The following is a 12436-nucleotide window of genomic DNA, read 5'->3' as shown; positions in this document are numbered from 1 at the left end:
AATATTGCAGCCAATACAACGGAATGTTGCAGCCAATACAACAATGTTGCAGCCAGTACAACAATATTGCAGCCAATACAACAGAATGTTGCAGCCAGTACAACAATGTTGCAGCCAGTACAACAATATTGCAGCCAATACAACAATGTTGCAGCCAGTACAACAATGTTGCAGCCAGTACAACAATATTGCAGCCAATACAACAGAATGTTGCAGCCAGTACAAGGGATAAGAATTCTTCACAAAACAATAGTGTCTAGTGAGTGAAGCAGTGTTGGCAGCTGCTAATGTTTTGCCTCAAGTTGCAACTCGAGAAAACTGACGGAAAAACTCGAGCAAAGGAAAAGATCTTGGCGGGACGGACGAGGCTCCTGATTGGTGGAGCGCGAAAACAAACTTATTAGTTCCGCCAATCAGAGATGCAGCGGTCAGGTTTTCTTCAGCCAATCACGCGAAGGGAAGGGAACTCCCGCCATCCGTGAAAAAGAAAACGCAAGCTGAAGAATTTTCCCTCGGTAAAGTCCATATTTGGGGAGGCGAGTGTTGGAGGAACGCCTCTACGGCCCTCCCAGTGACCGGCTGCAACACAAGCAACACACACACTGGAGGTCGACACTTGTGCAACTCTGCTGAAGAAGGTAAAACGTAGCTATTCCATACGCTTCTATTTTCCCATTGCACTAAATCTTTCCCGACAGCTTCAGGAAAAATCTCCCATACCAACGTTCCAAGAGGGAAAAAAGGTGTAACATCCTACATAAATATTTTACACATTTCCCCGAGATTATCATGTACACATTTTACATATATCTCGTGGACTGATCTGTAAATAACATTTGTTATTTTCCCCCGAGATTAAGATGTAAATACGTATGGTTACCTTATTTTCCACGGTTTTATTTTGACCTCTGGCCTACGTATTTATTTGTACGAGTATGATTAAAAGGTCAGCACCTGATCGAAGTTGTTGTTGTTCTCTTTTGTCAACACACCAGCATCTCCCAGCAAGGTACAATGAGGCAAAGGTAAGGGCTACCTAGGGGAACTACATGAGCTCCCTGTGGTGACTACAGGGGCTCCCTGTGGGGACTACAAGGGCTCCCTGTGGGGACTACAAGGGCTCCCTGTGGGGACTACAAGGGCTCCCTGTGGGGACTACAAGGGCTCCCTGTGGGGACTACAAGGGCTCCCTGTGGGGACTACAAGGGCTCCCTGTGGGGACTACAAGGGCTCCCTGTGGGGACTACAAGGGCTCCCTGTGGGGACTACAAGGGCTCCCTGTGGGAACTACAAGGGCTCCCTGTGGGGACTACAAGGGCTCCCTGTGGGGACTACAAGGGCTCCCTGTGGGGACTACAAGGGCTCCCTGTGGGGACTACAAGGGCTCCCTGTGGGGACTACAAGGGCTTCCTGTGGGGACTACATGAGCTCCCTGTGGGGTCTACATGAGCTCTCTGTGGGGACTACATGAGCTCCCTGTGGGGACTACATGAGCTCCCTGTGGGGACTACATGAGCTCCCTGTGGGGACTACATGAGCTCCCTGTCGGGACTACACGAGCTCCCTGTGGGGACTACAAGGGCTCCCTGTGAGGACTACAAGGGCTTGTGGGGACTACAAGGGCTTCTTGTGGGGATTACAAGGGCTTCTTGTGGGGATTACAAGGGCTTCTTGTGGGGATTACAAGGGCTTCTTGTGGGGATTACAAGGGCTTCTTGTGGGGATTACAAGGGCTTCTTGTGGGGATTACAAGGGCTTCTTGTGGGGATTACAAGGGCTTCTTGTGGGGATTACAAGGGCTTCTTGTGGGGATTACAAGGGCTTCTTGTGGGGATTACAAGGGCTTCTTGTGAGGACTACAAGGGCTCACTATGGGGACTACGTAAGGAAAGATAGGTGTTAGTAGAGAGAGAGAGAGAGAGAGAGAGAGAGAGAGAGAGAGGGGGGGGGTATTTAAAAGCTTTGCTAATAGTGACTTCTCAGCGTGAAAGTTCACATCTTTGCCCACCTGTTCATCAATTTGGAATAGGGGGTTCCCGTCCCCAATTTCACGTCCACCTATCCAATTTCACCACCTCCCCCGACTTCATAATGTACACTAGAAACAAAAATCATCAGAAACGGCTTTTTTGTGTTGTCTTTTATTACCACTTTTGGGGGACTGGTGGGAAGAGATAGTATGCAGAAATGGCATTTTTGCAACGTTTCTCTGAGCAAAACGTCATACCGATAAATGCTTGATTTGCATATTGACTTTATAGAAATTCTTGTCGGTATTAGTCGAACATATCGCCCTCGGTGTGCAATTGCACACTGAGCTGAATTCACTACACTGAACCACGTCAGATTGCAATACTGAGAGACGTTGGGTAAAGAGGCAACAAGAGAGAGAGGGGGAAATAAGAGAGAAAGAGAGAGAGGGGAGAATGAGAGGGGGAATGAGAGAGAGAGGAGGATGGGAATGAGAGGTAGTGAGGGCACGGGAGAAGGAGAGATGGCTAAGAATGAGAACACAGAGAGGAATGAAGTAAAGAGGACAACGGTGGCGGAGGAGAAAGGAGCATTCAAGCCTTTCGTCAAGCAGATAACTCTATACTGTTACCTTTTACCAGTCAGATATCCCTAGCTCCTTACCAGTTATGTTGTAGATTCGCCGGTATAATCATCCGGCCTAGGCCTTTTCCAAGAGGTGGCCCGGCCTTGTCTCCCTGTCATGAGAGCGTCTCAGACCTATGTCTGCCATGGGAGGAGGTACAAGTACGTCCTCATCTTCTGGGACTAGCTGTCCCCAGGCCTACCCCAATTCCCCGCCCCCACGGGGCTTGGAGGGAGAAGCTAGGCATCTTGGGCTGCCACAAACCGCGCCCACACTATGCTCGAAGGGTGTGGCGGCTGCATAGCAGCAGACGATGTCAGGAGGTACAAAGGCAGCAATCACTACAGGATCCTTTTTGAGGCACACCCCAGCTTTGGGCATTAAATCCGAGCACTGGGGAAGCTCAAGAATGCCCCTTGCTGTGTGTTGCTGTAGCTACTACTACTACACTTGTCCGTTACACACTTTTGTGAGATCCTTACCAAGTGGAGTAAGGAACCGAGATGTAAAAGTGTTATTTCAGACCTAGGATAGTGGTACACAGTCTTTTGCAGTAATAATGACTGCTTAAACTCGCAAATCATCACAGCAAAGAAATTATGAAATCAGCGAGAGTAGAAGCGTTTAGAATGTGTTGTGTTAAAATACATACACAGCATGTATCTTTGTGTGTGTGTGTGTGTGTGTGTGTGTGTGTGTGTGTGTGTGTGTGTGTGTTTGTGTGTGTACACAGTCACCTATTTGTGGTTGCAAGGGTCGGTTCACAGCTCCTGGCCCGCACGTCTTTGCTGGTCGTTACTAGGTTCACACACTCCCTGCTCCACGAGCTTTATCGTACCCCTTACAGCTGCGTATGGATTCTGTGTGAATGATTGTGTATGTATGATGCATTTCACACCAAAACATACACACACGGTATACAATGCCGATAAGTTAATGAATATTGAAAATGTACAATACTTGGGTACCTCTATTTACAATAATAATATATACAAGTATTGAACATGTATTCTTTATCGGTTTGTCTGAATTATGTCATCAGTGATAACTCTCACTGAATTATGTCATCAGTGATAACTCTCACTGAATTATGTCATCAGTGATAACTCTCACTGAATTATGTCATCAGTGATAACTCTGACTGAATTATGTCATCAGTGATATGATAACTCGGTATTGATGAAATCTTGGGTGGTAGTGGTGATAGGTGTTAATTTTGGGTGACAGTGATAGGTGATAATCTCGGTTGATAGTGGTGGTAGGTAATAATCTTGGTTGATAGTGATGGTAGGTAATAATCTTGGTTGATAGTGATGGTAGGTAATAATCTTGGTGGATAGTGGTGGTGGGTAATAATCTTGGTTGATAGTAATGGTAGGTAATAATCTTGGTTGAATGTGATGGTAGGTAATAATCTTGGTAGATAGTGTTGGTAGGTAATAATCTTGGTGGATAGTGGTGGAAGGTAATAATCTTGGTTGATAGTGATGGTAGGTAATAATCTTAGTGGTGGTAGGTAATAATCTTGGTGGATAGTGGTGGTAGGTAATAATCTTGGTTGATAGTGGTGGTAGGTAATAGTCTTGGTTGATAGTGATGGTAGGTAATAATCTTGGTTGATAGTGATGGTAGGTAATAATCTTGGTTGATAGTGATGGTAGGTAATAATCTTGGTAGATAGTGGTGGTAGGTAATAATCTTGGCGGATAGTGGTGGAAGGTAATAATCTTGGTAGATAGTGGTGGTAGGTAATAATCTTGGTTGATAGTGATTGTAGGTAATAATCTTGGTTGATAGTGGTGGTAGGTAATAATCTTGGTTGATAGTGATGGTAGGTAATATTCTTGGCTGATAGTGATAGGTAATAATCTTGGTTGATAGTGGTGGTCGGTAATAATCTTGGTTGATAGTGATGGTAGGTAATAATCTTGGTGGATAGTGATGGTAGGTAATAATCTTGGTTGAGGTGATGGTAGGTAATAATCTTGGTTGATAGTGGTGGTGGGTAATAATCTTGGTTGATAGTGATGGTAGATAATAATCTTTGTTGATAGTGATAATAGGTAATAATCTTGGTTGATAGTGATGGCTTGGTTGATAGTGATGGTAGGTAATAATCTTGGTTGATAGTGATTGTAGGTAATAATCTTGGTTGATAGTGATGGTAGATAATAATCTTGGTGGATAGTGGTGGAGGGTAATAATCTTGGTTGATAGTGATGGTAGATAATAATCTTGGTGGATAGTGGTGGAGGGTAATAATCTTGGTTGATAGTAATGGTAGGTAATAATCTTGGTGGATAGTGGTGGTAGGTAATAATACTGGTTGACAGTGGTGGTATATTGCTTGGTGGTGGTAGGTAATAATGGTTGATAGTGGTAGGTAATATTCTTGGGTATTAAGTACAGTATAGGTAATCTTCAAATTCTAATACATACCTGGAGTTTACCTGGAGAGAGTTCCGGGGGTCAACGCCCCCGCGGCCCGGTCTGAGACCAGTTTCAAATTTGAAATTAATCAAAATTCCACATTTTTCACTCGTGCAAATTTAATCGTACCGAAAACTGAGCAATTCCATACATTTTTTGAGTGCCAGATTTGCACCGAAGTGTCAAATAATATTTTTTTTTGAGAATTTTTTCGCCTTTTGAAATTTAATTTCCCGGAGGATAGTTAATAATTTCCCATAGTAACATTTTTAGTGACTGGAATTAAGACAAATCGGGTCTTCATCTCCTGACTAATGTTTTAATTCTACTGGAGTTGACGTGTATTGGATCCTTGGTGTTATTAATGAAGGCTTCTGGAAATTATGTTATATCAGGTCTGCCGGTTGAAAGTGGAATGAGGTGGATGGACGGGGATTGAATGTAGAAAATGGGGAGAGAGAGACAGAGTGAGAGGGAGGGAGGGGATAACATAAGAATGGAGGAATAGTGCAATAAGGCTCCATCCTGTCACTTCAACTTCATATTGTTTCAGACAACGGAACAATGCTCTTCTCCAGACTGAGGGACTGACCACCTCAAAACTTTAAGGGTGATGGACTGATTACATCGTCTTCAAGTATCTTCTGCTTCTATCAACTTTTCTGTACTCGACTGAAGAAGCCTACTGTGTAGGCGAAACGTTTCGAAATAAAGATACCTAACTGTTGCATATGTGTCTTTCCTAACAATAGATCTGTTGGTTAAGTCTAGGCAGGTCCATCTCAAACCTAAACCCACTAACAAAAATAGAAGGATTGCGCATGGGGCAAGGTGGCAAGTGGGTGTGATTGTGGGCAAGTTGGCTGTGGTTGTGGGCAAGTGGCTGCGGTTGTATGCAAGTGGCTGCGGTTGTGGGCAACATGAGATACCCAGATGTCACGTATGTAACTTAATTTTTCCTCACCAAAACATAATGGAGGAACACTGCAGGAGTCCTACTGGGCCAAACTAGGAAGGTCCTTCTCTAAATCAACCCTTCCCTCCCACTCACTCTTCCGGAGTTTTCCCGAAGTTTACGAAAAATTAATTTTAATACCTCAGATATTAATCATACCCAGCCCTGCACACTCGCATATTTGTCCAGTCTCTTTCTAAAGCTACCCAAAGATTGTTCGTCAACTCTGAAAACCAGCACTTACCCATTTCTCTTTTTTTTCTAAGTGTGCAATAAGATCACAGTAAACAGGTGATATCACAATATGCAGGACAACCATTATAGTTCCTTGATAATGTGAGAAGTCACGAAAGCGCTTGGAACTGCACTATTTTTTCAGAGTGGTTGTTTTGCGTATCTAAGTGTATCTAACTTAAATCCGTTATTTCTTGGTCAACAGGAAGCAGTCTGTGTGCCTAAACGAGGTAAAATCCGAGTGGGGATCTATAACAAGTGGCGTTCCACAGGGATTAGTTTTAGCCCCATTGTTGTTTATAATATATATCAGTGACCTTGATGAGAGAATTTGTAGTGATGTGAGCAAATTCACTGATGACACGAAGATAAGTAGGATAATAGATTCAGATGTAGATGTCACTGGACTTCAGGAGGATTTAGACAAACTTAAGTTCGTGGTCAGAAAGCAGTTCATTACAGATAAGTGCAAAGTTCTGAAGCTCGCGAATGTCCATAACCCTAGCACTGATCGGCTAAATAAAGTAGAACTTAGACTTAGGGCTTATGGTAAGCGGCAACTTTAAATCAAGACAGCAAAATGTCTGGGATTTATATCAAGTGTAAGCTTTATACATCACTAGTGAAGCCTCACATAGATTACGCAGCTTAATTTTGGGCGAAACGTCGTCAACTTCATCTCTTCAGATATCTAAACATCGTTCTATCTTGGAAATTGTATAAAATACCGACAAATTGAAGATTAAGGCAGATGGGGTATCTCTGTTGAAACTCCAGCCTCCTTGCCTGCAGATGGGGCATCTCTGTTGAAACTCCAGCCTCCTTGCCTACAGATGGAGTATCTCTGTTGAAACTCCAGCCTCCTTGCCTAGAGATGCGGTATCTCTGTTGAAACTCCAGCCTCCTTGCCTACAGATGGGGTATCTCTGTTGAAACTCCAGCCTCCTTGCCTAGAGATGGAGTATCTCTGTTGAAACTCCAGCCTCCTTGCCTACAGATGGAGTATCTCTGTTGAAACTCCAGCCTCCTTGCCTACAGATGGGGTATCTCTGTTGAAACTCCAGCCTCCTTGCCTACAGATGGGGTATCTCTGTTGAAACTCCAGCCTCCTTGCCTACAGATGGGGTATCTCTGTTGAAACTCCAGCCTCCTTGCCTACAGATGGGGTATCTCTGTTGAAACTCCAGCCTCCTTGCCTACAGATGGGGTATCTCTGTTGAAACTCCAGCCTCCTTGCCTACAGATGGGGTATCTCTGTTGAAACTCCAGCCTCCTTGCCTAGAGATGGAGTATCTCTGTTGAAACTCCAGCCTCCTTGCCTACAGATGGAGTATCTCTGTTGAAACTCCAGCCTCCTTGCCTAGAGATGCGGTATCTCTGTTGAAACTCCAGCCTCCTTGCCTACAGATGGGGTATCTCTGTTGAAACTCCAGCCTCCTTGCCTAGAGATGGAGTATCTCTGTTGAAACTCCAGCCTCCTTGCCTACAGATGGAGTATCTCTGTTGAAACTCCAGCCTCCTTGCCTAGAGATGCGGTATCTCTGTTGAAACTCCAGCCTCCTTGCCTACAGATGGGGTATCTCTGTTGAAACTCCAGCCTCCTTGCCTACAGATGGGGTATCTCTGTTGAAACTCCAGCCTCCTTGCCTACAGATGGGGTATCTCTGTTGAAACTCCAGCCTCCTTGCCTACAGATGGGGTATCTCTGTTGAAACTCCAGCCTCCTTGCCTACAGATGGGGTATCTCTGTTGAAACTCCAGCCTCCTTGCCTGCAGATTGGGTATCTCTGTTGAAACTCCAGCCTCCTTGCCTACAGATGGGGTATCTCTGTTGAAACTCCAGCCTCCTTGCCTACAGATGGGGTATCTCTGTTGAAACTCCAGCCTCCTTGCCTGCAGATGGGGTATTTCTGTTGAAACTCCAGCCTCCTTGCCTACAGATGGGGTATCTCTGTTGAAACTCCAGCCTCCTTGCCTACAGATGGGGTATCTCTGTTGAAACTCCAGCCTCCTTGCCTACAGATGGAGTATCTCTGTTGAAACTCCAGCCTCCTTGCCTAGAGATGCGGTATCTCTGTTGAAACTCCAGCCTCCTTGCCTAGAGATGCGGTATCTCTGTTGAAACTCCAGCCTCCTTGCCTACAGATGGGGTATCTCTGTTGAAACTCCAGCCTCCTTGCCTAGAGATGCGGTATCTCTGTTGAAACTCCAGCCTCCTTGCCTACAGATGGGGTATCTCTGTTGAAACTCCAGCCTCCTTGCCTACAGATGGGGTATCTCTGTTGAAACTCCAGCCTCCTTGCCTACAGATGGGGTATCTCTGTTGAAACTCCAGCCTCCTTGCCTGCAGATGGGGTATTTCTGTTGAAACTCCAGCCTCCTTGCCTACAGATGGGGTATCTCTGTTGAAACTCCAGCCTCCTTGCCTACAGATGGGGTAGATACAGGGGTATCTCTGTTGAAACTCCAGCCTCCTTGCCTCCAGATGGGGTATCTCTGTTGAAACTCCAGCCTCCTTGCCTATGGGGTAGAGCCTCCTTGCCTACAGATGGGGTATCTCTGTTGAAACTCCAGCCTCCTTGCCTACAGATGGGGTATCTCTGTTGAAACTCCAGCCTCCTTGCCTGCAGATGGGGTATTTCTGTTGAAACTCCAGCCTCCTTGCCTACAGATGGGGTATCTCTGTTGAAACTCCAGCCTCCTTGCCTACAGATGGGGTATCTCTGTTGAAACTCCAGCCTCCTTGCCTACAGATGGGGTATCTCTGTTGAAACTCCAGCCTCCTTGCCTAGAGATGCGGTATCTCTGTTGAAACTCCAGCCTCCTTGCCTACAGATGGGGTATCTCTGTTGAAACTCCAGCCTCCTTGCCTAGAGATGGGGTATCTCTGTTGAAACTCCAGCCTCCTTGCCTACAGATGGGGTATCTCTGTTGAAACTCCAGCCTCCTTGCCTCTGCTCCATAATCTTCACAACTACGGTGCTCTCCACACCAATTCCCAGGCTGAGGGACTGATTACCTCATCTTTTCTATATAGTTCTACTGTCTTCAAATTATGTCCTAGAAACTGTACTGATAAAGCCACTGGCGAAACGTCTACAATAAAGAAACCCAGATGTTGCACATGTCTCAGTTTTCATCTGTTGAAACGTTTCGCCTACATAGTAGCCTTCTTCATCCAAATACAGAGGCAGCAGGTGTAGTAGTGAAGATGATGTAATTAATGTGATTACTTTTGGACAATAAAAATAATCTGTTGATCCACATGTATCAGATCATTGTCATATCTGCTTCAATATTTTCACTGCTTTTCCATTTTATACATTTTATACATCTGGGTATCTTAAATTATAGACGTTTCGCCATCCAGTGGCTTTATCAGTACAATACAAGGACATAATGGGAAGACTAGAACTATAAACAAAAGATGAGGTAATGAGTCCCTCAGTCTTGGAGTTGAAGAGTCTTCAAGACTTCGACTCTCTTAACCAACTCCAAGGGTGAGGGATTGAGTACCTTATCTTTTGTGTACATTTCTACAGTCTTCATGTTATATCTTTGTGTTTATAAACCCACTAGATGGCGAAACGTCTACAAATAAAGATATCCAGATATTGCATGTGTGTGTAATTCTTCACGCGCAGGTTATATTTCCGCTCCCAACTTAGCAGAGACAACACCTGTCTTTCAGAGTCTCAATTGCATATTCAACACACGAAACACACACTTCCTGCTCGTTTACGCGCCGTTGAATGAGCCTAGATTTCCATTGGTTCTTTGCAGTGAAAGTAAATTGCATTGGGAATGTTGAATACTGACTCACCCGTCAACAAACTGACCAGGAGGAAAAAAAGTGAGTGAGTGGTTTAACAGGAGGAAGTTTCATTAAATATACGACGTGTGTTTTTTAAGGAGTGACCGAGCCTTGAACTCGCGTAGAATTCACTAGTCTGTTGTGGGTTGAAAAAGACAAGTGAGTAAATACGTATTAGGATTAGGTCATATTGGAAAGCGTTTTAGGTTCTGGTACATTGATGACTTTTGACACTTGGTGACTTTTGACACTTTGGTGACTTTTGACACTTGGTGACTTTTGACACTTTGGTGACTTTTGACACTTGGTGACTTTTGACACTTTGGTGACTTTTGACACTTGGTGACTTTTGACACTTGGTGACTAATAGGGCGATGTTTCCAATCAGTTGTGACATCACATTTGTAAGCAACTGCTGACGCTTAAAACAAAGCCTACCCTTGACCTTGACCTTGAGAATATAAGGCGCAGGCTGATTTTCCAAGACACTCTGTGTGGGGGGAGGGGGAAAGCGCGCCTTATATACCCGTAAATACAGAATAGGCGAAGAGTGAAGTGTGACACATAGTGGCCTGAAAAAATGATATATTTGAGATGAAGTCAGGTAGACAATGAAATCTACCTGACTTCATCCTGTGATTCCGTGCCAAGTAGGTGGTGCTTTGCCTGGTTGAGTATCATGTATGTTTTATGGTGTTGATATCAATTACTAGTTATTATCCCATATTGCATGTTCATCTAAAAAATATTGCAGCCATTTATTGCGATTTCTTTCCGATGTATTTTTTTTTTTTTTGGTAAACTACCATTAGAAATTTTTTCAGGTAAAATAGTATATTGCAACTAACATAAGTTTAACCTTAAAATTAATATAATGTTTTGTTAAACCTTACTCAACCGATTTTATCAATGAATTACTGTTATTTATCATTAGTAACATATTAATTTCGAGATGTTTAGTGTGTTGTTGTAACACTGATTATACACTTAAAATACTTGTGTAAGCCAAAATTGCAACCTGCACATATTCTGGTAGAAAGGAGTTGCAGGGGTGGTTAACATCCAGAGAGAGAGAGAGAGAGAGAGAGAGAGAGAGAGAGAGAGAGAGAGAGAGAGAAAAGAAATATATTAACTCTGGCAAGATAGCAACAGGAAGGTAAACAAGATCAAACACTCCGGAGACAAATTTTGACACTGGGGAATATGAGATGGAGATATATTGGTTTTCTATACTGGAATTTGAAGCTTGGTGGCGGAGGGAAAGAAAGAGGAGGATGAAGTAGGAGGAGAAAGGTGAAGGTGGGCTAGGGGAGGAAATATAGGAAACGGAGGAGGATGAATAAGGATGGACGAAACAAGGGAATTCAAGTTAAGAATATGTAAGGAGGGACAAGTCAACAAAGAATGGAGGCATAGAGAAAAGGTGAAATTACAGATAAAGGAAAGCACGGAAGGGAATAAGGAGTTAGGGAAGTAACTAAGAAAGAAATTAAAATGATAACGGTTAATTATGTTTCCCAAAGTCGATAAGATACATGTGCAACATCTAGATAACAGTGACGAAAACTTTACAAATGACTTATTCACCAATTGTCATGTTCGTTTTATATTAATATAGTGTTATGTACAAATTACTTAGGCAGAGGCAGTCGAGTTGCAACCAAGTAAGCATATCTTAAAAGTTTATTCATCCCCTTTGGAACTTTGCCACTAAGTAATTCTCAGAGGTGCTTCTCAGGAGAGAAACTTTGCCTCAAGTGCCAGTTACCGGCTGTGTTATGTAAAGAAGCTAAAACCATGGGAAGAATATGATATATGCCAAGCATATCACCTGGTCTCTCTGGCCTCGTCAGCCGCTGATGGTGATTCCCTGTCCTTCACTTGGTAGGTAAGATACATAGACAACAGTTAGGCAACTTTATTCCGGAACGTTTCGCCTACACAGTAGGTTTCTTCAGTCGAGTACACAAAGTAGGCAGGAGCAGTAGAGATGTGAAGACGATGTAGTCAGTCCATCACTTGTAAGACAAATGTGACTTCGGGTCGAGAGACAAAATGAAAGGAGCGGATCAGACGGAACTGCAACGTTAAGTAAATATCGCAAAATGCAGTTATTAAGAGCTTAAGATACGGAGGATGCCTCTATTAACCACAACGTTTCGCCCACGGGTACCCATTGTGTAGAGGTGCAGTTCTTTGGGAATGGGAGGCGGTCAGATTTGATCCAAGGAATCTGAAAATGGTTTATTATCCTTAGATTAAAAGCCCTTTCCTCCGAGTACAGGATTTCTGTTGGTTTATTTTCTACCCCAATTCTTTGTTGCTTACGTATTTCCCTAACCTATTTTCAAAGGTAATTAGATATTAAACCACGGAACGGGTGAGGCTTGAACCCACGGCGAGTGAC

This window comes from Cherax quadricarinatus, chromosome 91, assembly GCF_038502225.1.
Source record: "Cherax quadricarinatus isolate ZL_2023a chromosome 91, ASM3850222v1, whole genome shotgun sequence".
Taxonomy (NCBI): Eukaryota; Metazoa; Arthropoda; class Malacostraca; order Decapoda; family Parastacidae; genus Cherax; species Cherax quadricarinatus.
This window is presented reverse-complemented; position numbering follows the sequence as displayed.